Source organism: Macaca mulatta, chromosome 15 (assembly GCF_049350105.2).
Source record: "Macaca mulatta isolate MMU2019108-1 chromosome 15, T2T-MMU8v2.0, whole genome shotgun sequence".
Lineage (NCBI taxonomy): Eukaryota > Metazoa > Chordata > Mammalia > Primates > Cercopithecidae > Macaca > Macaca mulatta.
In genome coordinates this window covers 50033878-50059804 of record NC_133420.1, presented here as the reverse complement: position 1 = coordinate 50059804, position 25927 = coordinate 50033878, and the positions used below count along the sequence as shown (strand labels likewise).

General features: G+C 38.1%; 1 long non-coding RNA gene across 1 annotated transcript in view; it reads right to left on the bottom strand.

Annotated features, from left to right (window-relative positions):
* LOC106993656 (uncharacterized) overlaps positions 1-25927 on the bottom strand; it is a 64296-nt gene that overhangs the window by 21276 nt on the left and 17093 nt on the right. The window contains exon 2 of the long non-coding RNA XR_013405657.1: positions 20309-20401. This is a non-coding gene — a long non-coding RNA (uncharacterized LOC106993656). The remainder of the gene's footprint in view (positions 1-20308; positions 20402-25927) is intronic.

Genomic DNA, 25927 nt, shown 5'->3' with positions numbered 1-25927 from the left:
AAAATTGGCCGGGCGCGGTGGCTCAAGCCTGTAATCCCAGCACTTTGGGAGGCCAAGACGGGTGGATCACGAGGTCAGGAGATCGAGACCATCCTGGCTAACACGGTGAAACCCTGTCTCTACTAAAAAATACAAAAAAACTAGCCGGGCGAGGTGGCGGTTGCCTGTAGTCCCAACTACTCGGGAGGCTGAGGCAAGAGAATGGTGTAAACCCAGGAGGCGGAGCTTGCAGTCAGCCGAGATTGCGCCACTGCACTCCAGCCTGGGCAACAGAGCGAGACTCTGCCTCAAAAGAAAAACAACAAAAAAAAATTATCTACCATATTGTATTCCTCGTGACACCACTACAGCATGTGCTCCACCAAAACAAGAGAATGAAGCAAAGATAAGGCATGTGACCTGGGAAATAGTGCCACCAACATTACAATGCACACAGAATGTTGAATACTGCATGATTCCATGCCTATGAGTCATCTAAAATAATCAAACTCATAGAAGCAGAGAATAGAATGATGGTTGCCAGGGCTGGAGAAGGGGGAAATGGAGAGTAGCTGTTCAATGGATGTAAAATTTCAGTTAGGCAAGATGAAAAGTACTGGAGATCTGATGTACAACATGGTATCTGTATTAGTCCATTTTCACACTGCTATGAAGAACTGTCTGAAACTGGGTAATTTATAAAGAAAATAAGTTTAATGGTGTCACAGTTCTGCTTGGCTAAGGAAGCCTCAGGAAACTTACAATTATGGCAGAAAGCAAAGGGGAAACAAAGACCTTCTTCATATGACTACAGGAAAGAGAGAGCTAGCAAGAGCTGGGGAAACTACCTTATAAAACCATCAGATCTCTCAGATCTCATGAGAACTCATTGACTATCATGAGAACAGCATGGGGGAACTGCCCCCGTGATCCAATCACTTCCCACCAGTTCTCTCTCTAAACACTGGGAATTACAATTCAAGATGAGATTTGGGTGGGGGCACAAAGCCTAATCATATCAGTATCTGTTGGCAATACTGTATTGCAACTTAAAATTTTATTAAGCAGGTAAATCTCACAGTAAGTGTTCTTGCCACAATAACAACCACCTCAGCAAAACCAAGAGAATCTCAGGTTAACAGTGAAGGCAAATTACCAGCTGACTCCTTGCAGAAGCCCTGGAGAATAACTATTTATTTTAAGTGGGGTTCTCCAGAAACAGATGTGGAGAAGGAACTGGGATGCAGGCTATTTATTAGACACTATTTATTGCTTCTAAGGGATTGGAAAGAAAGGAGAGGGCAGAATCAAGATTGAGCAGAGGGAGAAGGTGAATTATGATGTAGACACAACAAAGCTTCAGCCAACCCCTCAGGGAGCTCTGGAGCATTACAGCCCAGTAGAGTTGTCCCACAGTGGGCTGAAGTGACTTTTATAGCCTTCTCATTATCACTCATTGGATATGGGTAGGGCATGCTCTAGGGCAAGAGAGCTGTTTACAGCCAAGGAAGAAGATGAAGAAGCTAACATCTGCCTGTTGACTCATTCCCAGCAACTGGAATAACAGGTCCCTCCTAGAAGGGGCTTCTAGACAAGGCATCTACCACGTCCACCACACTGGTCTACATTGGAGCTGGTGAAAAGAGTACAGAAGAACATTCTTCTAAGATATGAAATTAGTAGAATGCCTAACGTGTTTTAAATTTACACAACAGGGGATAAGACTGGGGATGAATTAATGACGATTACATAGAAATCTAAGCAAAAGATAGAAACAAGATTAATTCCAAGGACAACAAAATACTGTGAATGAAAAGTAATCACACAATACCTCATGCTCAGCTATAGATCATCTTTATATGGCTATAAAATTATATTGAGAGAATGGGGGAATGAGAAATATGAATAAAGGTAAATCCTCATATACAATAGTGGGGAATCAATAATCATACCTAAAATAATTTTTACAAATCAAGATGTAGTGACATAAGCTTGATTTACATATATAGAGATATATGCTAAAAGATTCTATTAGAAGGGTTGCAGGTGATGACCTCTGTGTGCAGGAACACAGGAACAGATGTTTTTTACAGAAATATGTACTTGTTTAGCTTTGATAAAATAGAACCTAAACTTCTATTATATTCTGGGCTTCCTGATATGGAAAATGTTAGGGTCTGGCTCTTACTCTATTTTCCCTACCCCATTTCAAAAGGGCAGCCAGAGTCATTCTCTTGCCTACAGTCAATCTTCTCCCAGGCTCTTGGCTTCTAAAAGTGAGACCTCAAGAAAGCTTTGCTGAGGAGATTGGAGCAGTGAGTGCCTTTGAGTGGAGAACAGAGGATCACAAAAGTATAGAGGAGGCCGGGCGCTGTGGCTCATGCCTGTAGTCCCAGCACTTTGGGAGGCTGAGGCGGGCAGATCATGAGGTCAGGAGATCAAGACCACCCTGGCTAACACAGTGAAACCCCGTCTCTACTAAAAATACAAAAAATTAGCTAGGCGTAGTGGCGGGTGCCTGTAGTCCCAGCTACTCGGGAGGCTGAGGCAGGAGAATGGTGGGAACCCGGGAGGCAGAGCTTGCAGTGAGCCGAGATGGCTGCTGCCACTGCACTCCAGCCTGGGCGATAGAGCGAGACTCCGTCTCAAAAAAAAAAAAAAAAACCCAAAAAAAAACGCATAGAGGAGAGAGGATTTCTATAGCACAAGAGGTGATGAGATCTGAGAGGTCCTGTGAGTGTCCTGTCACTGGAGCTCCCAGGCAAAGCAAAGATTTTGGAATCAAGCTTGCTATAGAAGCTTCAGGTCTCTCCGAACTAAGATATTTTGTGGACTTGGATGATGAGAACATCAACAGTATCCATGAGAACCTGAGGAAATAGATCTCAACCCCAATTCCCCAGCTCCACTTAATAGTCTAATATTTCCTTGACATTCTGTGAATTACAAGTGTACTATATAATAACTATGGTATTATTGTCATTATTGTTAATTATAATAACAAACAAGAGGATGGAATAGTTTTTATTTAGTGACTATTAAACCTGTTTTAGAGAAAATTCTGCCTGCCTATACATAATCTTCTGGACTACCTTGTACCAGAATATATTAATATATGACTAGCAAGAGTCACGTTCCACTTTATCAGCTCTTATTAAGTGGAATGATCAAAGAAAAGATTATCATGCCCCTGAAAACAACCTGGATATTTATCAAATTTCTCATATTCCTGGACTTAGGGCTTTGCACATGTCTTCCTGGCTTCCTGAACCAATCTTATCCCACTCACTGCAGAATTGCAGCTTAAATGTTACCCTACACCTGGGTTTTCCAGGACTGGAATCATTCTGTCCTAAGTTCACTGTTGCTCTCAGCTGAGCTACTCAACATGTCAGACAAGCTCTAATTATTTTGTGTATTCATTTATCTCTCTCCCTGCTCAAAAGCCATTTCCAGGCAACCAAAGGCCTTGCCTGTCCTTTTCACACTATATCCAGGGACTTGGTAGGTGCTCAATGAATATTTATTGATTTTAAAAGTAAATGAGTTTCGGCCGGGCTTGGTGGCTCACGCCTGTAATCCCAGCACTTTGGGAGGCCGAGACGGGCGGATCACGAGGTCAGGAGATCGAGACCATCCTGGCTAACACGGTGAAACCCCGTCTCTACTAAAAAATACAAAAAACTAGCCGGGCGAGGTGGCGGGCGCCTATAGTCCCAGCTACTCGGGAGGCTGAGGCAGGAGAATGGCGTGAACCCGGGAGGCGGAGCTTGCAGTGAGCTGAGATCCGGCCACCGCACTCCAGCCTGGGTGACAGAGCGAGACTCCATCTCAAAAAAAAAAAAAAAAAAAAAAAAAAAAAAAGTAAATGAGTTTCACAGTTAACAAGATGAGGTAACCTCCTGATTTTCTGGCTGTATTTCAAAGTTCATAGTTAAAATGTCAATAATGGTAGCTGTCTTACTTAGTTACCATAAGCGTGTGACTGAGCACTCTGCTCTTTGCACACTAAAAAAAGCAGTTGAACTTTTAAGGCTACTATACAGATAAGAGCTCCTGTATCCTAAACTATGCCTTCCTAAATTCCAAAATTCAGAGCCACAGTTTTCATCATTTACCATGTGCCAGCCATTCTGCCAAAGTAGGAACTGATACAGCAAAAAGCAAAAATATGAATAAACTATTACTATCATTTATTGAGCATTTGCTGCATACAAGGTACTTACTATACTATATTTGTCACTTTCTTTTTTAATCTGACTCTAAAACAAGAAAACAGAGACTCAGAAGTAAAGAGTCTTGTCTGAAGAACACACAGCAAGTAATTATCCGAGTGTTGAAGATGAAAACTCAGGTCTGTCACTTCTAATGATGGTGCTCTTTCCACCCTAAAATGTCATTTCCAGAATCTACATTTGTACCTCTTCACACAGAGAGGATCAAGTTAAAATTGTGCCATTATAATAACACAGTCCTTTTATAAAGAGAAAGTCTAGCAAACCAATTCCTTTAGTTTGTTGTCAAGAAGTTTAAGGAAATATTTTTGCTCATGGAGCACTTACACAATTTTATATAATGATTCTGAGAATTATGATTCAATCACTGAGGTTTCAGCATAAATCAAGAGGGAAAATGATAATAAATGTCTGTGAGCTAATAATGGAAAACTACCAAAGTCTTCAAGAGATTACAGGTTAGCAGGAAAAGATGTGAAATCTAAATGACACTTCATTTACTGTAAGAACAAGGAACAAATGTTCAGAATAATTTCTTTCTACCATGAATTCCTAATGAAATGTTGAGATCAAAGTCAAGCAGGGTATTGAAACAGGACATGGAATAGATGCTAAAATAAGTCAAACTGAATGAAGTAAGTTAGAGGAAACAGAGCTACATGATTCTTTGTCTTTGATTTCAAGAACAAAGAATCACTTTTTCTTTTTTTCAAAGCAGCAGTCTTTTATTAGTCATGATGAAAATGTCAAATTCTTCAAGTAGAGTTACAGCTCCAACAGGTGTTGGACAAAAAATAATGTCCCTCTAAAAAACCATAATAATAATTCTTAAAATTTTCTCTCTCAATTTTCTTGATACACCTATCAGGATAACAATTAACACATTAAATTTCAAGTTTTTACATAAATTATTATTCTGTTAGGTATATCAAGAAAACTGAGGGAGAAAATTTTAAGAATTCTTTATTTGTTATAATATATCCTCAATTTTCTATGTTCAAAAAAATTGTAATCACATTTTTCTAATTATAAAATACATGCTCATTATTTGAAACTGGAAAAATAAGCCCTCCTACAATCCCATCAACCATGTTTTTTTGTTTTTAACAAATAAAAGTATGTGTACATGCTACGTATGTCATACGTACATGCTCAATTTTAGAATGCTCATAATCTTTTCTCTACTTTGTGCTTTGGGTGGTAATTAGGGTGTTCCAGGAAGATACTGATTTTATGTAATTATTTATTGAATTAAGGTGGATTTTATTCAACATATGGTTGTACATGATTTGATTCACATGGCTTTGTAAAGTTTCTCATATAAATACATTTGGGAGTCTTTTGCTGGATGTTGTCTTCATATTGAGTTCAAAAACCAGGTTACTAAAATCCTACAACTATAATCATGCTGCCTGTGTTATCAGACACACCCTCTTGCTGGCCTTATCCAGCAATACATGAGTTTAGGTTATAGAAACTCCCTTTGGTGACACCCCACCTCTCAACACCGATCCTTTCCTCATTGTTCAATAGTCATCCACAGAAAAATTGATTTTAGACTCTTGAATTGTGACTCTCTGGGAAAAGGAAGTGGTCTCACCTTTGTGCAGTCTTATTATCGTTAACAGCTTCCTGTGATGTCATAACCCTTAGTCTTTTTGAAAATTTTTTGAGGGAGGTATATAATTACCCCAAACCATGGAAAAGAAGGACCATCCACAGAGGGCACTTTCACAGCTCAGCAAGGTCTTGGATGAAGTTGGAGACAGTCATTCTGTTGAGCCTGCCCTCCTTTCCGTGGGCACCCAAATATGACTCTCTCCTGTCTAGGACCACCAAACTCCACAAGGTAACTTCACTTCCTTCCCTCCAGACCATGCCCCAGCCCAGGAACTCTTCTCCAGAATTGAGACAGGGAACTATTTCAAATTAACTGTGTGGCATAAGTTTGCACCATGCTTCCCTCAAACCTTCCGTTTGGGTATCAAAAGCCCATTTTGAAGGTCAAAAAGCAAAAACAAAAAGAAAAGCTCGCTGGTATTTTTCACCCTTTCAGTCCTGCTTCCCCCAAAGACACTGTGAATGCTCCAGTGGAAAGGCTGCCTGCAATGGCATAGAGAAAGGAAAGCACAATGATGATATTCCAAAACGTCATCACATCATTATCATTGAATTATCTGTCTGCTCTCCAATGAGTGTGGGCAATTTGAAGGCAGAATCTCTATACCTGATGCTTGCACCCCAGTGCTGAGTGTCACTTCTAGAACATTGCAGCCTCAGGAACTCCTCACTAAGTGGACACACCTGTGAGCTATTACTAGTTTTGATGATCAGATATGGAGACATTTGACCACAATATGTGGTATTCTTAACCACTTCCAACAGCGCAAAGTTTTAATCAAGCAGAAAAACAGTTTACTTCCGAGTGGAATACTGGAGTACTTCATGTAAACTGTTGAATTAAACAGATTTATGATAGTTCTGCAAAAGTGAAAGTTTATAAGGTGTTTTAAAGAAACTGATATCACAGGCCCTATAATTTCCATAGCATTTAAATGTAAGACTGTAATTTCCCTGCATCTGATGATGATGTAAGTGCAGGCATTGAACACTCTGCCCTCCACCCTCAGACATATGAGATGACCAGTGGATATAAAATTAGGGAAAAACCAGCATCAGTGTTGGAAAATAGGAAGGGTGCCACACATATGCCTGCCACACCAGGGAATGTATATTTCATATAGGCTGATGGTAATAAACCTAAGATACTGTTCAGACTCTATTTATGATTGTCCTTGTGTCAAAGAAAGTGGCAAGGGAGGGGAGGGACCTAGACAATTTATGTCAGACCAATTAATTTGAAAAGGGAAAAATAGATATTGGCAAAGGAAAATCCAACAATCAAAATGCCGTTCTGAGGCTAGGCATTTTCCTTAAGCCAGGAAAGCTTCAAGAAGAAATTGCTCACAAGAGAAGCAAGAGACCACTATAACATTGGAAGGCCACCAAACAGGGCCACCTTGGGGATCCTAGGTACAGAAAAGATATTGCAGGTCCAAATAAGAAGATTGTCTTGAAGAGATAGAAATGCTTCTTTTGAAATAAGTACTCTAAGAAATAAGCACACACACACGTTAATTTGTATCTCAGAAAGATTCCAGGGTTTTTCTGAACCAATCACTGATAATAGAGTCATCAGTGGAAGAAAAAAAAGAAAAAAAAAACCTATAATTGTCTACCAAAAGTTCATGGTTTACCTTCCACGATTTTTCTGGGGGCCACCTGCCCCTTCCTTCAGGCTACAGCTATATGAACACTTCTTGCCAGAGACACATGAGCAGAAGTGAAGATCTCTTGTGAGCTGGGGTTTTGAAGCAGCAAGTGTGCCTTCCCCACCACATATTTCCATTTTGGCTGGCTGGAGAGGGAGGGCTCCGAGGTCCTCAGGGATAGAAGGAACCTGAACCCTGAATCATCAGGTGGAAGTAGAAAAACTTCTGTTTGTTAAGCTGAATGTTGGGGGATTGTTGGTGTGGTAGATTGCTTAATGGCTGCAAATTCCTCCCCTCCCAGGCTACCTGCACCTTTGCAATGTGACTTTGCTGCACCTTCTGTCCAGAAGTGGAAGAAATCTGCCTGCCCTTGTGACTTGTTTAGACCAATAGAATGTGGCAGGCGTGATATTGCGTGTGGAGCTCAGCCCTTGAGCTCTTGACCTCACCTCTTGAACACCTTCCCCTCACCAAGTAAGGAGACTAGGAAGCTAAAAGAATGGATAGAGAAAGACCCTGTGACAGCCAGTACCAGCCCCAGACTGTGTGTAAGGCCACCTTAGACCCCTAGCCCTGCAAGCCACTGATGACTGCAGCCATCGGAGTGAACCTAGGAGAAACCAGGAGAAGAACTACAGAATTGTAAAACTCAAGGGAAAATGGCATTTAAAAATACAATAGAGATAAGATTTCAGCTAGTCATAGATGCCCCTGTGTTGCAAACTTCCAGGAAAAAAAAAAAAAGTGATAATCTCTGGAGCATTTAGGGGAAAAGATGTGACAATAAATTCTACAACTAAATAATTGCTCTGTGTATATGGCTGACAAAAATTGTACCTAGGGATATAAGACACATAAATTATATCATCTATATATGCTCCCAGCAAAGCATATATGGATAAAATTATTTGAAGATTTAACCAAGACATAAACCAAAATTTAAAAATTTAAATTGGAGGTTGTGGCCAAAAGCCTCAGTGGTACAAATGAAATGAAATAGTTGCTTAAATAATTATAAATACAGTTTCATAAATTAATACAGATTTTTTTACGATTCTTAAAAGAGAAGCTGTGTAATGAAAAATGATAATCATCTGGGCCAGAGTCACAAATTATTATCAATAAAAATTAGAACATGTGGGCCGGGTGCCGTGGCTCACGCCTGTAATCCCAGCTCTTCGGGAGGCTGAGGTGGGCGGATCACGAGGTCAGGAGATTGAGACCATCCTGGCTAATATGGTGAAACCCCGTCTCTACTAAAAATACAAAAAATTAGCCGGGCGAGGTGGCAGGCACCTGTAGTCCCAGCTACTCGGGAGGCTGAGGCAAGAGAATGGCGTGAACGAGGTGGAGCTTGCAGTGAGCCAAGATTGCACCACTGCACTCCAGCCTGGGCAACAGAGCAAGACTCCATCTCAGAAAAAAAAAAAAAAATTGAACATTTGGGAAAGCTACAGACAAGTATATTACATTTCTTACACAATGAAAATAAATAGTTTAATTTTCAGTATCACCAATTAAAGAAAATATATTCAAAATGTTTAAGAAATCAAAGGGAAAAAAAAGACCAAATAACAAGATTGCAACTTTTATTTTTATTAGTAAGACTTTTTAAGCAACGTATACTCACTTTAGTGATTTCTTAATACATTGTATATAAATATATGTACTATTGTATATATATGTATATGTGCATGCATTATAAAATATATAATAAAATCATTACAAAGATGAAATTAACACTAGTTTAAAATAAATGTATTTGTTAATAACACAAACAGCATTTTTCTTTCACTGAAATAATAGTAACACTCAGTGAGAACAGAATGATTAAATTTTTCAATGTTTTTAAAACTGTTGGTTACATATCTTGCAATATAGCAATCCAAAGGTATGATTCTGGGTCAATTTTTATTTCAAACTTGGTTTTCATGGCTGTAGTAACTGAATAAGATCCTTCACAGAGAGAGAAACTCAAGGGAAAGAAGTATGTCATTGGCTGTACTTAATAATCATGACATTTATAATCAATTCCACCCATCAATTATGTAATTGTTCTTGTTGAAATTTGGTAGTAAATTTCCACCTTCCAGGATCAATTGTTCTTGAAAAGGAATCAGTATGTGTTATAGTTTTATGCCTCAATGAAAAGGTTTAAAGTTCTCTAAAAACTTTCAAAGATTATAAAAATTCTATGTTAAATCCTTTAAGTGTGTTGATACGACAGATTATTTTTTATAGGTGTAACATTTCTATCGTTTTCAGCAATGTATCACATAGCAATGGAAACACTGAGAAACATTTCCAAACATCCGTTTTGAAAATGCTCTCTATTACCTCATAATGTGGCTGATGGTGCACTCCTGCCAGGAAAATGGAAAGCATTAGCTGGGCCTTTTGGGGTGGGGGTGGGAGGGAGGGGGTGGGGAGACACAGGGGTTGTCATTATTGCTCTTCTGTGTTTGTATTGTGGGCATTACTTTCAACCTGCTGCTGCTTTTTTTTTTTTTTTTTTTTGAATTATCTTAAGATTCGTGTCAATTTTGACAATTAGCTTACAAAAAAGCAAATTAAATAACTCTTAAATCCACCTAACTGGGCACACAAACTTCAGTGAGTCAAAGGTTTGCAGAATGTAAAAGTGTCACTGTCATTCACCCCCACCCTCTGGAAATCACTCCCTTCCACATTGCTTACTGTGAATAAACAGAGAGCATCTGTCTTATTTGTGGACCTGCTCAAAGTGCCAGTGCCGATTTATATTAAATGTAAGTCAAGTTTAATATCATTCTTAATTTTGAAATTTAAAACTAGTATTTTCTTCTGGGACTCCAACTGATGTTCTATGCATCCCACTTTGGAGAACAAAGCTATAGCAAATAAATCAGTACAGAAGCATCGTGGAAAGAAGACTGTAGAAGTGAGACCAAGTGTATCAATTGTCACAACAAATACAAATAATCGGAAATTAAAACTTAACTATGGAAGATACTTCCAAAACTAAAATATTTAATTTACTTTAAATATTAAGAACACACACAGAGAGAGACACACTTTTGTTTTAGTAAGCGCAAACAGAGGGGAAGTAGGGGCCACAATATTAATATCAGACAAAAGAGAATATGCAGCAAGTAGGATGACACAGGGCAGGGAATATCACTGAATATTAATAAAAAGCAAAGTCTGTAATAAAAATGCCATATGCTAGAAACCCTAGGCAAAACGTACAGATACACAGTAAAAAGAGACTTCAATATACCACCTTTACCTTGGCCATTTAAGTAGATAAAAACCAACCCAAAGATATAGAAGATTTGAATAATAAAGATAATAATTTATGTACACATGATTTCAAGGGAGGAAGCAGAGAATATACCTTCTTTCCAAGACTCTATGAAACATTTACCAATATAAATCATTATTTGGCTGCAAAAATAAAGCCAAAATAAATTCCCAAAGTAGTAATTCTCAAAATAGGAATTGTGTAGATCGTGTTTTACAATTTTAAATGTCAAAATTGGTAACTTACTCAATGTCACTGGTCTTTTACTATAAGCAATTTCCCTAAAACCATAGCTTTTCACCAAAACATCATAGAAATTACTATAAACTAGAAATATGCAAATTTATTATGTTCTTGAAATATTCCTGTTCTACTAACTTTATTTTAAAAAGATGATTCAAAGCTTAGACCGTTTTATCATTAAGGAAGTACATACTTATTATAAGAAATTCAAACAATAAAGTCTAAAGAAAAATGATAAAAATCATCCATAACCACATTACCCAGAGATGATTTTATCACTTCATTTTATTTTATACACACACACACACACACACACACACACACACACACAAATCAACAACCAAAAAACAAATAACCTATTAAAAAATGGGCAAAGGACATAAAGAGGCACAAAGTAGCCAGCAAACATATCAAAAATTTTCTCAGTATCACTAATCATCAGAGAAATGCAAGTCAACACCACAGTGAAATGCCATCTCACACCAGTCAAAATGACTATTATCAAAAAATCAAAAACCATGGACGCTGGTGAGCCTGCAGAGAAAAGGAAAGGCTTATATGTTGTTGGTGGGAGTGTAAATTAGTCCAGCCACTAGGGAAAACAGTCTGGAGATTTCTCAAAGAATTTAAAACAGAGCTACCATTTGACCCAGCAATCCCATTAGTAAGTATACAGTCAAAGGAAAACAAATCATTCTACCAAAAAGACGCATGCATATGTTCACCACTGTGTTATTCACAATTTCAAAGACATGGAAACAACCCAGGTGTCCATCAATGGTGGATTAAAGAAAATGTGGTATATATACACCATGGAATACCACACAGCCATAAAAAAGAATGAAATCATATCCTTTTTAGTAACATAGCTGCAGTTGAAGACCACAATCCTAAGCAAATTAATGTAGGAACAGAAAACCAAATACTGCATGTTCTCACTTATAAGTGGCAGCTAAGCATTGAGCAAACATAGACATAAACACGGAAACAACAGGCACTGCGGACTACTGGGGAAGACAGAGGGAGGGGTGGCCTGGGTTGAAAAACTATCTATCAGATACCATGCTTAATACCTGGGTGGTGGGATCTGTACCCTAAACCACAAACCCATACATGTACCCCTTGTATCTAAAATAAAAGTTGAAAAAATTTCTAAATGTGTTTTTTTTGAGTAGGTGTGCAAGCATGCATTGCCTCCATTTGATTGACAAGGCTCGAAAAGTCTCAGGAGCTCACAGCAGTAAAAAGCAGTGGAATCCAGATTTAATCAGTTAAGTCACAAAATCCACACTCTTTTTATTATACCTTGCTAATACAGTAAAGAGGCATCAGCTAGACCATCAGGAGGTATAAATGTGAATTCCAGTTCTAACCTGAACTCATGTTTCCTCCATTTGGGGCCTTGGTTTCCTTATCTTGACTAGCTCATATGCTAGGTTTCTTCCTGCTCTGATTATCTGAGACACTCTGTTTAAGATTATTTATCATCTTTAACATGATCTCAAAATTTAGGCTACTTTACTATGTTCCCAGGATATCACCCACATATTTGCTTCAATTTGCCTTTAATTAATATGTGGTTAAGTAGTCTCATTAAATGAATAATGTCATGACTAATAAAAAAATTACAGAAAGGTCATTGGTATTTTGTCCCCGGTTCTCAGATGCTTATACTCACTTGCAGACAATTGAAGAAGAAAACATAAGTCTCCAAGATGATTAATTTTGTTTGTAAAACACCAGTCTTGTTCACTAACACTGGATCTCAAAATTATGCACTTTCTTAAGTAATTCAGATCTGTGGAGTATTTTAATGCTTTTACTCTCTTCAGAGAAAAAGCTATGGATGCTTAAGTCCAAATCAACACCTCCTAAAATATCAGTTTTTTAGGATGACTTTGCATAGCCTACTCTTACAGTTTGAAATGCCAAATATTTTCAGGTGGCATATCTTTTGTTTCCACACCATTATGTTTATTCAGGCATCAGCAATGCTATGTTCTTTTCCTGTGACCCTTAAAACCATATACAAATATACTTTCCCACTCTATGGGAAAACAGAGTGTGAAAGCACTTCTGAATGAATGAAAAAGATTAGGGTAAAGACCTCAGATTGGAACTTTAAACTGAAGCACCTGATACAGATATACTGAGCTAACGGCCAAAAGCAAATATATAACCGTAGTCAGGAAGACATAACCTCCCCCTAACACTTATAAAGTACCAGGCGGGAAATTCCTGTGCCTTTGGGTGTGTACTAACTAATGCTCAGAGCATTCTCTCTGCTGAAAATGGGCAGACATTATGTTTCTTCTTTCTTTCAGAAATTGCGTAAAACCATGTTAGAACTGAATTTGAGAGGGATTTTGAGCTAAACTTTGTGACTAATTAAGCTTTTAAAATTTATTGAGGCCTTTCACATCAAAGGACCTAAACCTGGGTGCAGCTCTCCTACTCAGGAAATGTGTGTCTTTAGGCAAGTCACTCATTTTCATAGGCCTCCATTTCCATAAAAAATTAAATAATATATAAGAAAGGTAAAGGATATCTTTGAGTTTCTATTCAGTTATAGTTCAGTGACAAGAACTAAACTTTCAGGTAAGGGATGTGAGTTCAGTATTCATATATACTATCTGCAGGACCTTGAAAACATCATTAAACTACTTCCATTTTCATACCTATAAAGTAGTGACAGGGAAACATACATCACAGAATTTATGTATTAGTCCAGATAGCGAGAAAATGACTGAGCATTATTTCATGTTTCCCCAAAGGGAAATATATATACACAATATACAAACTTTTTTGTCCTATAGTGTTATTTGGTTTTTGGTGATGATGATGATGATGGGTAACCTCTGTGTTGTTTTAGAGTCAAGTAACATCTAGGAGAATGTGCACAGTTGTGTTATCTATGATAATTAAATAAAATATACTCAAAAACAATTTTAGAGATTAAATGTTTTCTACCAACCTAGTCACATTTTCACCCATTTCCTTAGCTATTCCTGTTCTATTTCATGGTGTGCATTCCAAAAGCAATAAGTAATCTTGGATGTCAAGAAATTCTACAAGCAGTGGCAATGTTCTCTTTCCACAGCGTGACTATAAACAGAAATCTCATTACATGCTGACATTTATTTCTATTTAGTATTGCTCTTAACCTGGAGACAAAATGCAAATATGTATTTTATTATGAAATTCTTTTCCAACTTATATAAGGCATGTGTAACAGAATTTCCCACTGTTGTGAGTGTTTTGTTTCTTTGTTTGCTACAAAGACTTTTGAGGGTCTGCTGAATGCCAGCCTTTATGTAGGTGCTGGGATGAAAAAATTAATAAGACACAATCTCCTGCTTAAGGAACCCTAGAGTTAAACAGGTAGACATATTCGAATAGTTTCAATGCATTTGAATAATAATATTGTATCTTACTTCTTAGAAGTGAGTTAAAGGTATAGAGAAGGCACATAGAAGGGAAGAGCAGGAAACTCCCTCTGGGGTTCATGAGGCCTTCATTGAGTATGTGACGCTTACTGAGGACCTGACAGATGAGTAGGAGTTCATCACTGCTCAATGAGAGCAATATTGGAAGAGAGGCAGACATGAAAAAAAGTTATGAGGTGAGGAAAGCAGGGCATATTTGAGAAACTGCACATGATTTCATATGCTAAGTATTCAATATACTTTTCATGCTGAGAAAGATATCTTAGAACCTCAGTATCTGAATACCCAATCAAACCTCTCACCCAATAAGCCATTCCTCTTCTCAGTGTCATTTTCTTTCCATATCATTAATTCCTTAAAGTCTTATCTCTCTTCTGACTTGATACTTCTCTGATTTTCTTCTTTTATGAAAAGGCCAGGAATATCCTGAGCAGAAAAAAATCCAGAAACATCTTCCAATTTCTCTTTTGCTGAGGTGAAATTTCTCTTTTGCTGAGGCTTACCCACCTGTACTAGTCAATTGGTAAGTGTGGAGTATGCCATGTGGCATTGGCGCGTCCCTCATAAGGGAAACAGTCTCTGTGTTTTGGGAGCCTACCCAATTCCTAACTCCTTTAATGAAGCTGGATGCAGGGCCTGGGTCTTTGCATCACCTCCTCGAGGAAAGGGCAGACTGAAGAGTCTAGGCTTTGGATGCTAGACACATAGGCTCCTATTCTAGCTCTGCCATTTCTTCTCCGTACAATCTTGGCAAGTCACTCATCTTTCTGAGCTTCAGTTTCCTTGGCTAGAAAAATGGATGCCCAGGGATTTGATTACCTGGGTGTCTGTGAGGAAAAATAATGAATAATGTTCATTAAAAGTCTAGGTAAACTCTCAACTTTGGGGGGATGTTTTAAGAACAGAGAAAAATAAAGTCCTAGAAGTGAGAAAAGTGTGACCATCCCCAGTTCATTAAAAATTACCAGTCTTTGAGTGGATTTTATTCTACCACATTGATAATTCCATTTATAAAACTCTGCTGCAGCACATACAGTATGGTAAAAATCTCAATTCCTGAGCAGCAAATGTTCCTAAATTGTGTACCCAATGATTTTATAATTAGAAACAACACATCTGGGAAGCAGAGATGAAATGTCTAACAATTGCTCAAAACACCTTTTGGGAATCCGCTCCTTTAGGTCATAGTATGTTCCGGGTAGCATCCAAAAAGACAAGATCAGGGGCTTGCAGATATTTCTCCACAGACGCTTATCTTCTGTGCACGCTGATGGGAGTCATCATGGTGTATGTCTGACTCTGGCATCTCCATCTCTGTCTCCTTTTCTGCTTTGTTTTGCCTCTCTTATCCCATTAGTGCAGCCAATATCTAGAGTTGCAATTCACAGACTCATTTTGGCACATATTTCTATACATGTCTGTATATTTCTTTTCTAGGGATGAGATCTTCAGATACTCTGTCATCTTTCAGGAGTAGAGAATGAAATGAATGTCTGAGACCTAATAAGGGTGAGAGCTCTGAAGAACTCTTGTCATAAATAAATCATGACTGGACCCTTAAAACCTCTGGCCTAAGATCAAGTATTCCCAACCATTTTTGGCTACAGTCTCCATAGTTGTGAAATGTCAAGTACCTACCCTTTCTAGATATTAGAACAAAGAAGGAATTCTTAGTGAGTTTTTATTTTCTTTCTGTAGTTATATGGGAAAATGGCGACTCTACACTAACTAATGTACTTCACTCCTTTGAGTGTCCTTATTTTTTTCATGATAAGTGGCTTGTATGCAAATTGTAACCTAAGTTCTTTCTCCCCAAGCTTCTACAATTTTTCAGTTTTAAACCTATTATTTACTGCAATCTCATAATAACCTGTTAAACCCAAGCTCTTGCACAGTTTGTGCCAAGATGAGATTTTTTAAAAATCGTATCTAAATTACTTCATGAAATAATGTTCCTATCTGCCTCCAAGCGGCTGTCAAGGCTGGGACAAAAAGCCTTGCTAAGAAGAAGAGAGCAAACTGAGCCAGGTGTCTCCAGGGAAACAGCGGAGTGGAAACCAGCTCTGGGAAGGATCCTCAGTAGACATCTTCTTACTTCATATTTTCTTCTAAATGGTGTAGGTGTTACCCTTACAAAGTGCATTTTTCTTTTCATATTCTGATTCTACAGAGAAACAAAAGCACAAAACCTTGTACCCTGGCTCTCATCGGAACTTCTATTCTGATGGAAATGAAGTATGAGAGAAGCATCTGTGCATTCTTAGGCTACATAACATGACCTTTAATGTACAATTTTGTCATTCATTCAGTTAGCAAACATTCTCTGAATCCCTGCTAAGTTACAGGGCATTGTACATAAACATATGCATAAAAGACTCAGTCTCCACTTTTAAGAAAATCACCCTCTGATGGCAATAACCATACAAACAGATTGTGACAGCACGAAGTGACAAGAGGTATTATTGTCTACAGGTGGACTCATGGTACTATGAGAATAGATGATATACTGTCCTTTTTGTTTTCATGTTTTTATTCAACTATTCACTCAGAAAACTTTGACCAAATAGCCATAGTATGCATTGTTCTATTCATAGCTCTGGGATCAACAAAAATGAATTGGATAAAATTGTATGCCAAGAGTTTTATTTAGAGAGGCAATGCATGTGCTGGATATTTTCTGTTGCTCTCCGGATCTGTCATTCATGTTCCCCACTCCACTCTGTGACCCACAAAGTTCACCTTTAATAGACTTCAATATTGATGGACTGTCCTCCAAAATATGTTTTCTATAAGCAGCCCACTAAACCATTTGAATTCCTTGATAGGTATTCTTCATAGGAGGGTAAGACTAAATGCACTTTTATATTTTAATATTTACTATACTTAATATCCACAGGCTATTTTCTATGTATATCATAATAAGGACATTTTTTAATTTATCAGGTTTTTTCTCGTATTAAATTTTACATATCTTCTGCCATTGTGATTTTGTTGTTGTTGTTGTTTTTATTTATACCAACTCCATTTTTTTAATCTGAGTAAAATTTTACAGATAAAAATCTCATTAAGGTAGTTCAATCTTCCATCAATGTTTAATCAATAATAAGATTAAATATATGTATAGTTGCTATTTTCAATGTTACTTTATGTTGGTTGTCTCTACCCACAATATTTACTTCTGATTTCATCACCTAAAATAAAATGACTATTTACAGAGATTGCTTAATTTCAGAAGAACTTTTAATTTTATCTAAGTAGGATTAAAATGGCAACATCAAAGTGATGGGATCAAAAAATCTTGCTTTACATTTTGCAGCTTCCTGGATTTATACATTTATAAAAGCACTTGGCACAGTATATTGAGATTCATGTCTGCCTCTCTCCAGAAAATGTGAGCTCCTTGAGGGTGGAAATTATGTATTATTCACCTCTGTGAAGCCCGTGCCTTGCCCAACCTGCCCAAGATGCTGTTAAGTAGACACAGGTTCATTGTAGAGTCATATATTTTTTAAATTTTCTTCATATGCTAATCAATGTGTATGGCTTTTCAGGTGTTTCCTCTAGCAAAATGATCAGTATAGTGTTGTCAACATTCTTAGATGCAGGGAACCTTGTGATACATCTCTGGTATCTGCTTACTTTCACAAACTCTGTTCCTACTCTTTTCACAATTTGTTCTCATTTGTAAAACCCCTTTCCAAGCTCTATGGCTAAAAAAAAATTAAAAAAAGGTCAAGGGTGGCCACTGAGCAAAAACATTCAGAGTCTCACATACCAATCCTACTGGCCTTCATTCTCTCTCACTCCTGGAGTTAGATTCTATGCAACCAGGACCTGCAACAGTTTCCTGAGAGCAGGTGGGTTAAAGAGACGGGGGGAAAGAGGAAGGCAGAGAGAAAAGGAGGGAAGAAAATATAGTGTCTCTGGATATTCATTCATTTATTGCAAGCTCCATAAAGGGAGCAAATGTATCTGACTTTTTCACTTTTCTGTACCTACCTCCTAGAACACTACCTGGCTCATGTAGGTGCTCAATAAACACTTTTAACAGATGGGAGACCTATATAAACAACACTTGGATTTACTGAGAATTTACAATTTGACAGGTTCTGTGTTAATTCCTTTTGCATGTGATCTTGCTTTAAGTGTAATTCTCAAGCCATCTTTGTTACCCTTGTTTTACAGAAAAAGAAACTGAACTCTACTATTACATATGGGCTGTTATTAACTCTTCGCAATTAGGTATCATTGAGGAAAAGATCTGTCACAGTGAAAAGGAGCTCAGAGATGATCTAACCGAACACTCACGTTACTGATGGAGAAAATAATCCCCAGGTAGCCAGAGTGACTTTGTCAAGGTCTCACAGGAGTTAGGGTTGGAGGCTGGACCTGGACTCAGCTCTGTGACCTCAGTTGGGGACCTGCTAATCCCTAAATCCTCACCTTCTAACCCTAACCATAAGCTCTGTTTTGATGCCTCTTGTTGTTCTGTTGCTACCACGTGTAGAGAAGACTGAAAACCACCAGCCATACCACCAAATTATCAGCTCAATCCAAAAGAGAGCTAATGCTAAGTGTTCTTTAAATTATGCTTCACAATTACCCATGACACCACCTTCTGACCCCATCAGCTCTGTGAATTTTGTTTGTCTGCCCACGGTGGCCTTGCATACAGCACTTGGACTTTTAAGACACCAGCTTTGTCTATGGCCTTGAAAACTGCAGATCTTCTAGATTTGGCAGAGCAGCATCTACCAAACAACACAAGGTGCTCTGTTTCATGTTTTAACTTGACTCCATTGTTCACCAAATATATTTTTCTTTCTATGAAGTGTAGCTGAACAGTTTATGACAGGATTTAACATTTAAACCTGTAACATAAAGATCTCTCTTTGTCCCTGCACTCTGACGGATTGTCAAATAAGGTTAATGTGGATTGCTAAAAGCATGACTACCTTATTAGATAATTCCGCAGGTTTGCCTTTTGAGTCTGTGCATGTTGCAGATGGCAGAATCAACAAGAGCGGAGGTCAGGAAGAAGGAAAGGGACATGCAAATATGAACTTGTACTTCTGATGGGCGCCGGTTCTTGCTGCTCTGAAGGACTGCCATCCGGATTCCCGAGGATGGCCTCACACAGTCTACCTCATATCCTGGGCATGCCCCTACCTTGCACCTCAGGTAACCACTTCCCTATTGCCCTCACCTATCTCCTTCTGTGTTGATCTAGCAAAGTGAGATTATTTACCTCTCAGAACTGCATGATTTGATTATATTTATCATGCATAACGCAAAGTAGGTGTTTTACCAAGCAAATAAGACAGTAAGTAAATGCAACTGACTCTGGTTAGTAGTGAATTCACACTCACATCATCTCCTGGTGGGATTGTTGCACAAGACTCTCGTGACCAGTTTTCCTGCCTCTCTCTCACCTCCAAAGGATCATCTCAGAATGATCTTTCCTGAATATAAATATCTTCATGTTGCTCCTCTGCTGAAAACCCTTGATGCTACTTTAAACCTAGAGACTAAGGTACCAACTCATCAATGTGGCAGAGAGATGGGGGCTTGAAAATCTGGTCCCAACCTACCAACCTGATGTCTCCCACCTTAAACCACATGTCTTCTCCTCCAACATTACTTGACAACTCACTTCTCAATAAGACAGGCTATTACTTTGCAAGGATTACTCTCCTGCCTTTTTTCTAACTCATAATCTCTTAAGCACACTTCAAGACCCAGTATATGGAACCCATCCCCTGGGAAGCCATTGAAACACTTCCAGATAAAGCTAGTAATGTTTTTCTTTCATTAGAGCACTCATTGCTATCTGGGCACAGCAGCTCATACCTGTAATCCTAGCACATTGGGAGGCCAAGGAGGGCAGATTGCTTGAGTCCGGGAGTTCAAGACCAGCCTGGGCAACATGGAGAAACTCTGGCTCTACAAAAAAAACACAAAAATTAGCTGGGTGTGGTGGCTCATGCCAGTAGTCCCAGCTAAGAGGGAGGCTAAGGTGGGACGATCACTTGAGCCTGGGAAGTCAAGGCTGCAGTGAGCCATGATTGTACCACCGCACTTCAGCCTGGGCAACAGAGCAAGACCCTATCTCCAAAAAAAAAAAAAGGAACACTGATTGCACTAAAACCTAGCCATCGGACTTCTTATCTTCTCTCTACCTCATCAGATTGTGAGCTGTTCAAAGTGTAAAATTTGTATCTTACACTCACTTTTCACTCTAGGATTAACAAAACATGCTCATCAAAGTAACATCCATTTTGTTAAAGACACTGGGCTAAATTCTATGAGGAATGCAAAGACAGATTATTCAAAGCCTTTGTCCTTAGGGAGCGTGTTCCTCATTAGGACAGCTGTTACCCACACTAATATGTAGACTTTTTGCACAAATACATTTTGGTGGCAAATTTTTATGGCACCCTGCTGGAACTAAACTACATTCATGGTTATTGCATTTTTGACTTTGTCAACCTTTAGCACCCCTTGAGAATTTTCACTATTCTGATTGTACATTCATGAGGCAAATCACTATGAGGGTATACAAGAGTGTACCCTCTCTTATACACTCATGAGGCGAATCACTCTGTGTATTCCAATCAATTCAAAAACATGTTTCAATGCTGCTTGATTTTTCTCTTTACTAGATTTCTCAGAGTATATATTCACAGTTGAAGCAAACATAACTGTACACACTGATCAAAATTTGACATAACATCTGAGATGGGGTCATGGTACATTGGGGTACTAGAGACACAGCAAATGGGCAACTCCCACCTGCCCATGTAATTCTCCTATGCATATAGTTTTTAAACCAGGAATGTATCTTACAGACACTGTAATAAATATGTCTCCAAAAAGGTCTAAATGGATACAGAAAAAAATAAACAGGAGGATCAAGGAAGGCTGCACAGAAAATAATGTCTGAATGTACCTGGCTGAAGTACAGAAAAAAAAAATGGTATAGTATGGTTTGGATTTCTGTCCCCACCCAAATACCATGTCGAACTGCAATCCCCACATGCCAGACGAGGGGCCTGGTGGGAGGTGCTATGCTTGGATCATGGGGGCCGATATCCCGCTTGCTGTTCTCATGATAGTGAGTGAGTTCTCACAAGATCTGATGGTTTAAAAGTGTGGTGCTTCCCACTTCATGCTCTCTCTTTCTTCTGCTTCACCATGGTAACATGTGCTAGCTTCCCCTCTCCTTCCGCCATGACTGTAAGTTTCCTGAGGACTTCCCAGCCATCTGAAACTTTGAGTCAATTAAACCTCTTTTCTTTATAAATTACCCAGTCTCACGTCATTCTTTATAGCAGTGTCAGAGTGAACTAATACATGGCACTAACTTTTAAACCTTGTAAATAATTCATAAATTTTATTTTAGTCACTTTTTGGCATTCCAGTAAGGTGACTGTCACAAAATACTCTACCAATAGCAATCTGGTGGATAAATGCATGGAAAAGTAAATGGGACGTCAATCCAGAGATGTAACTAAATAGCACTAGAAGGAATCTTTTCGGCAGCTCAGGCTTGGTCAAAAGATTTCACCTAGGAATTAGGTGCTGTGCTTGGTAAAATAAAAATCACAAAATTGATTCCAGTTGAAAGTGCTAGAGATGAATGATGAAAATGTTTTCAGGACAGAATAAAACTTTATTTTAATGAGTAAGAATTTATGGAACTCCACTTAGGACCCAGAAACTGGATGAAGACTCAGGTATTCAAAGGTTAATAGAACACGGCCCTGCCCTACCCAGTCTCACCTGGAAACACACTTTGATAATCAAAAAATGCTTCGCCTTGGTAGTGGAGAAACAGTATTCCTGAACTAAAAGCTGCTCTGTCCCACCTAACAAAACTTAAAAGCAAGACCCAAAATGATTAAACTACTTTCAAGCAATTAACCACATCTCAGAAAAAAATTCAAAAATACTTGAAAGAATATAAAAATATCCAGCACTCAGCAAGGTAAAATTCACTGTCTGGCATCCAATAAAAGAAAAAGTAGCAGAAGGCAAAGAATAAAAAAATGCAATGACAAGAAGAAAACTGAGTTCATCAAAATTGGCCCAGAAATAACACAAATGATAGGATAAGTAGATAGGGATATTGTTCAAGGGTTATTGTTGTATTTCATCTGTTTAAGAAGAGGGAAAGTTGAACATTTTATGTGGAGGCATGGAAAAATATATGTATCTCTCCAATTGAACTTATAAAAATGAAGTCTACAATACCTGAGATTAAAACATGCTGCAGGGAACCAGTAGCAGATTGGACAATGCAGAAGAAAATATTATGAACTTGGGCCAGGCATGGTGGCTCACGCCTGTAATTCCCAGCACTTTGCGAGGCTGAGACAGGCTGATCACCTGAGGTCAGGACTTCAAGGCCAGCCTGGCCAACATAGTGAAACCCTGTCTCTACTAAAAATACAAAACAATTAGCTGGGTGTGGTAGTGCATGCCTGTAATCCCAGATACTCAGCAGGAGGCTGCAGCAGGAGAATCACTTGAACCCAAGGCAGAGGTTGCAGTGAGCTGAGATAGCACCACTGTACTCCAGCCTAGGCAATAGAGCAGACTCCATCTCAAAAATAAATAAATTATATATATATATGAGAAACCTGGAGCTATAGCAACAGAATCCCAAAATGAGACATAAAGAGAAAAAAGATCAGAATTAATTGAACAAACATCACTAGGTTGTAGGACAATTACAAGTGGCCTAACGTAAGATTATTTGAGTCTCTAGTATAGAAGGAGGTGTAGAAACAATATCTAAAGATATAATGGCCAAAATTTGGTCATATATGATGAAAACTATAAACCCACACATTTCCAAAAATGTTTTTGAAACTTAAGCACAAATAAATGAAGAAAACTACAACAAAGCACACCATAAAATCAAACTACTTAAATGATAAAGAGAAAACCTTATAAGCAGCTAGATCAGAATTACATATTACCTACAGAGGAACAATTATAAGGATACAGGGTTGATTTAATATTTAAAAATTCAACCAATGTGAATTTAATCAAAAATTCACATATATTGGTTTCCTAGGTTTGTCATAACAAAGTACCATCAATTAAGTGACTTAAAACAGAAATTTGTTCTTTTACAATTCTGGAAGCTAGATGTCCAAAATCAAAGTGTTTGCAAGGTTGATTTCTTCTCCAGGCTTGGAGGGAGAATCTGCTCCATGTGTCTCTCCCGGCTTCTGGTGGTTACCAGCAATCCTTGGCGTTCCTTGGCTTGTGGCAGCATAACCTTTACTCTCTGCCTTTGTTTTTAACATGTTATTGCCCCCTCTATGTCTCTGTCTCTGTTTTTCTCTTCTTGTAAGGATACCAGTAATTCAACTGGGGCCCACCATAGTCTTGTATGACCTCAGCTTATCTTAACTAATTACATCTGCAAAGACCCTATTTCCAAATGAGGTTTTGGGCAGACATGAATTTTGAGGGGACACTATTCAACCCAGTTCAATATGGCAAAAGATCAAATTGGATATCTGCCTAACACCATATATAAATAATCATGTTAAGAATCATGTTAAGAATTTGTATGTCAAAAATGAAACTTTCAAAATACTTTGTAGCAAATATAAATGAATATAATTTAGACTTTGGAATAGGAAATGATTTCTTAAGCAAGACACAACTTTGGCTATTCCACCTAGTACGCCAATATTAATAGACTGAAAAAGAACCTACACAATCATCTCAATAGATGTGAGGGGAAAAATATTTGAAAATATTCCAAAATCCATTTCTGTAAAACTCTCAACTACGCAGAACAGAAAGATCTTCCTCAACCCCTGATAAAGGGCACAGGTAACCTCATACTTTGTGGTGAAAATGAATACTTTTCCCCTAAGATCAGGAGCAAGGCAAAGATACCTCTTCCCTGTCATGCTTCCATTCAACACTGCTTTGTATCTTCCTCCTCTATACCACAAAATACTTTCAAAATTGCTGGTGAGCTCAGAGCTGGAGCCAAGCCCTCACCTTGCTGTTGGACTCAAGGATACCCAGCTACTTCCTCCATCACCCTGGAATGTGTGATACACTACGAAGCCCCCTCAGTTCCTGCCACCTAGGCATTGTTACTCAACTTCTCATTTGTTGACTTGAACGCCAGATTTCATTATGAGTTCTGTAGTTTCAAGATTTAATCCTGGGAAGCAAAGTAGTGTACCTTTTTGCTCTGGGATTCCCAACAAATTATCTGGGAACTATGAAAATCAGGTATTCAATACACCATCCTCACTGCCTTCCCAAAAATATTTCAAGCAAAAAAAAAAAACAAAAAGATGCTGGATCACTTTTCATGATTCTACCAGCAACCAAGGTAGTTTTTCCTTCTCTAATTCTTTTTCTATCTCCTGGTCAAATATTTGTTTCTTTCTGGACATAAAAGGCTCACTCTTCTCATTTTGTATATATTTAATATAAATTTAATGTTTTGAATCCTCCAGGATTTAGCTCGTCATATTTTAAGTCAACTTGGGAAGAAAACAAACAATAATGTGCCATTTCTTTTCTCACTTCAGCACCTAGCTCTTGCAATTGAAAGATACAATTTTCAAGACATGGGTCTGCTATTGATTCACAAATGCCACATCAGAGTTCAAAGATTAATAATTTGATGACTTATTTGTCTCTGAATTGCTCCTACATATTTTGGCAATGCATACAGAAAACTACTGCTGCTGACTGACTGGTACCTGAAAGGCAGGTCCTACACGAAATGAAAAATGCATAATTAATAACAAAATATTCCCCTACTCCAATTACTTAAGGTGATGGAAGCAATACTGGAAGCAACAATAATTTTTAAATTGGAAAAGATTATTATTAATGCTAAAACATTTTTAAAGTCACCTAAGAACAATGCATTTGTCTTCATAAATTACAAATACTCACATATTACACATATTCTCACATATAATATGGAGTGAAATTTATGAGATGGATAATTACATGTATTGTATAGGTAAAATACATATATAGAGAAAGGAATTGTAAAGATTCTCAGCAACCCAATCCTTCTTTGTAAAATAGTCTCATTCTCTGAAGGCTGACTTGAGTGAATTCCAAAGTTGGCTAGTATCTAATTTGAGGCACCATAAAATGTTATTCAGATGTGTTAGAAAATAAGACAAATGATGAAAACAGTGTTTTATGGTATGGTAAAATAACCCAATTGAAAACATTCTCCAGGAGGTGGAACTTAACATGTTTCCACTGCATGAGCATGGCTTGTGCTTAATGGTTTACTTTTAAAGAGTAGAGATTATAAAGAGTGGGGAAGTAATTTACAGTAGAGGAACCTGACAAATACTACCTTGTTTGGGTGATCAAGCTTAACATCATAAGTGATAGCATGTTGATTGCAGGGAGCCTTGATACTATCTAATGGGAATGGCATTTCATGTCTATAGTCTT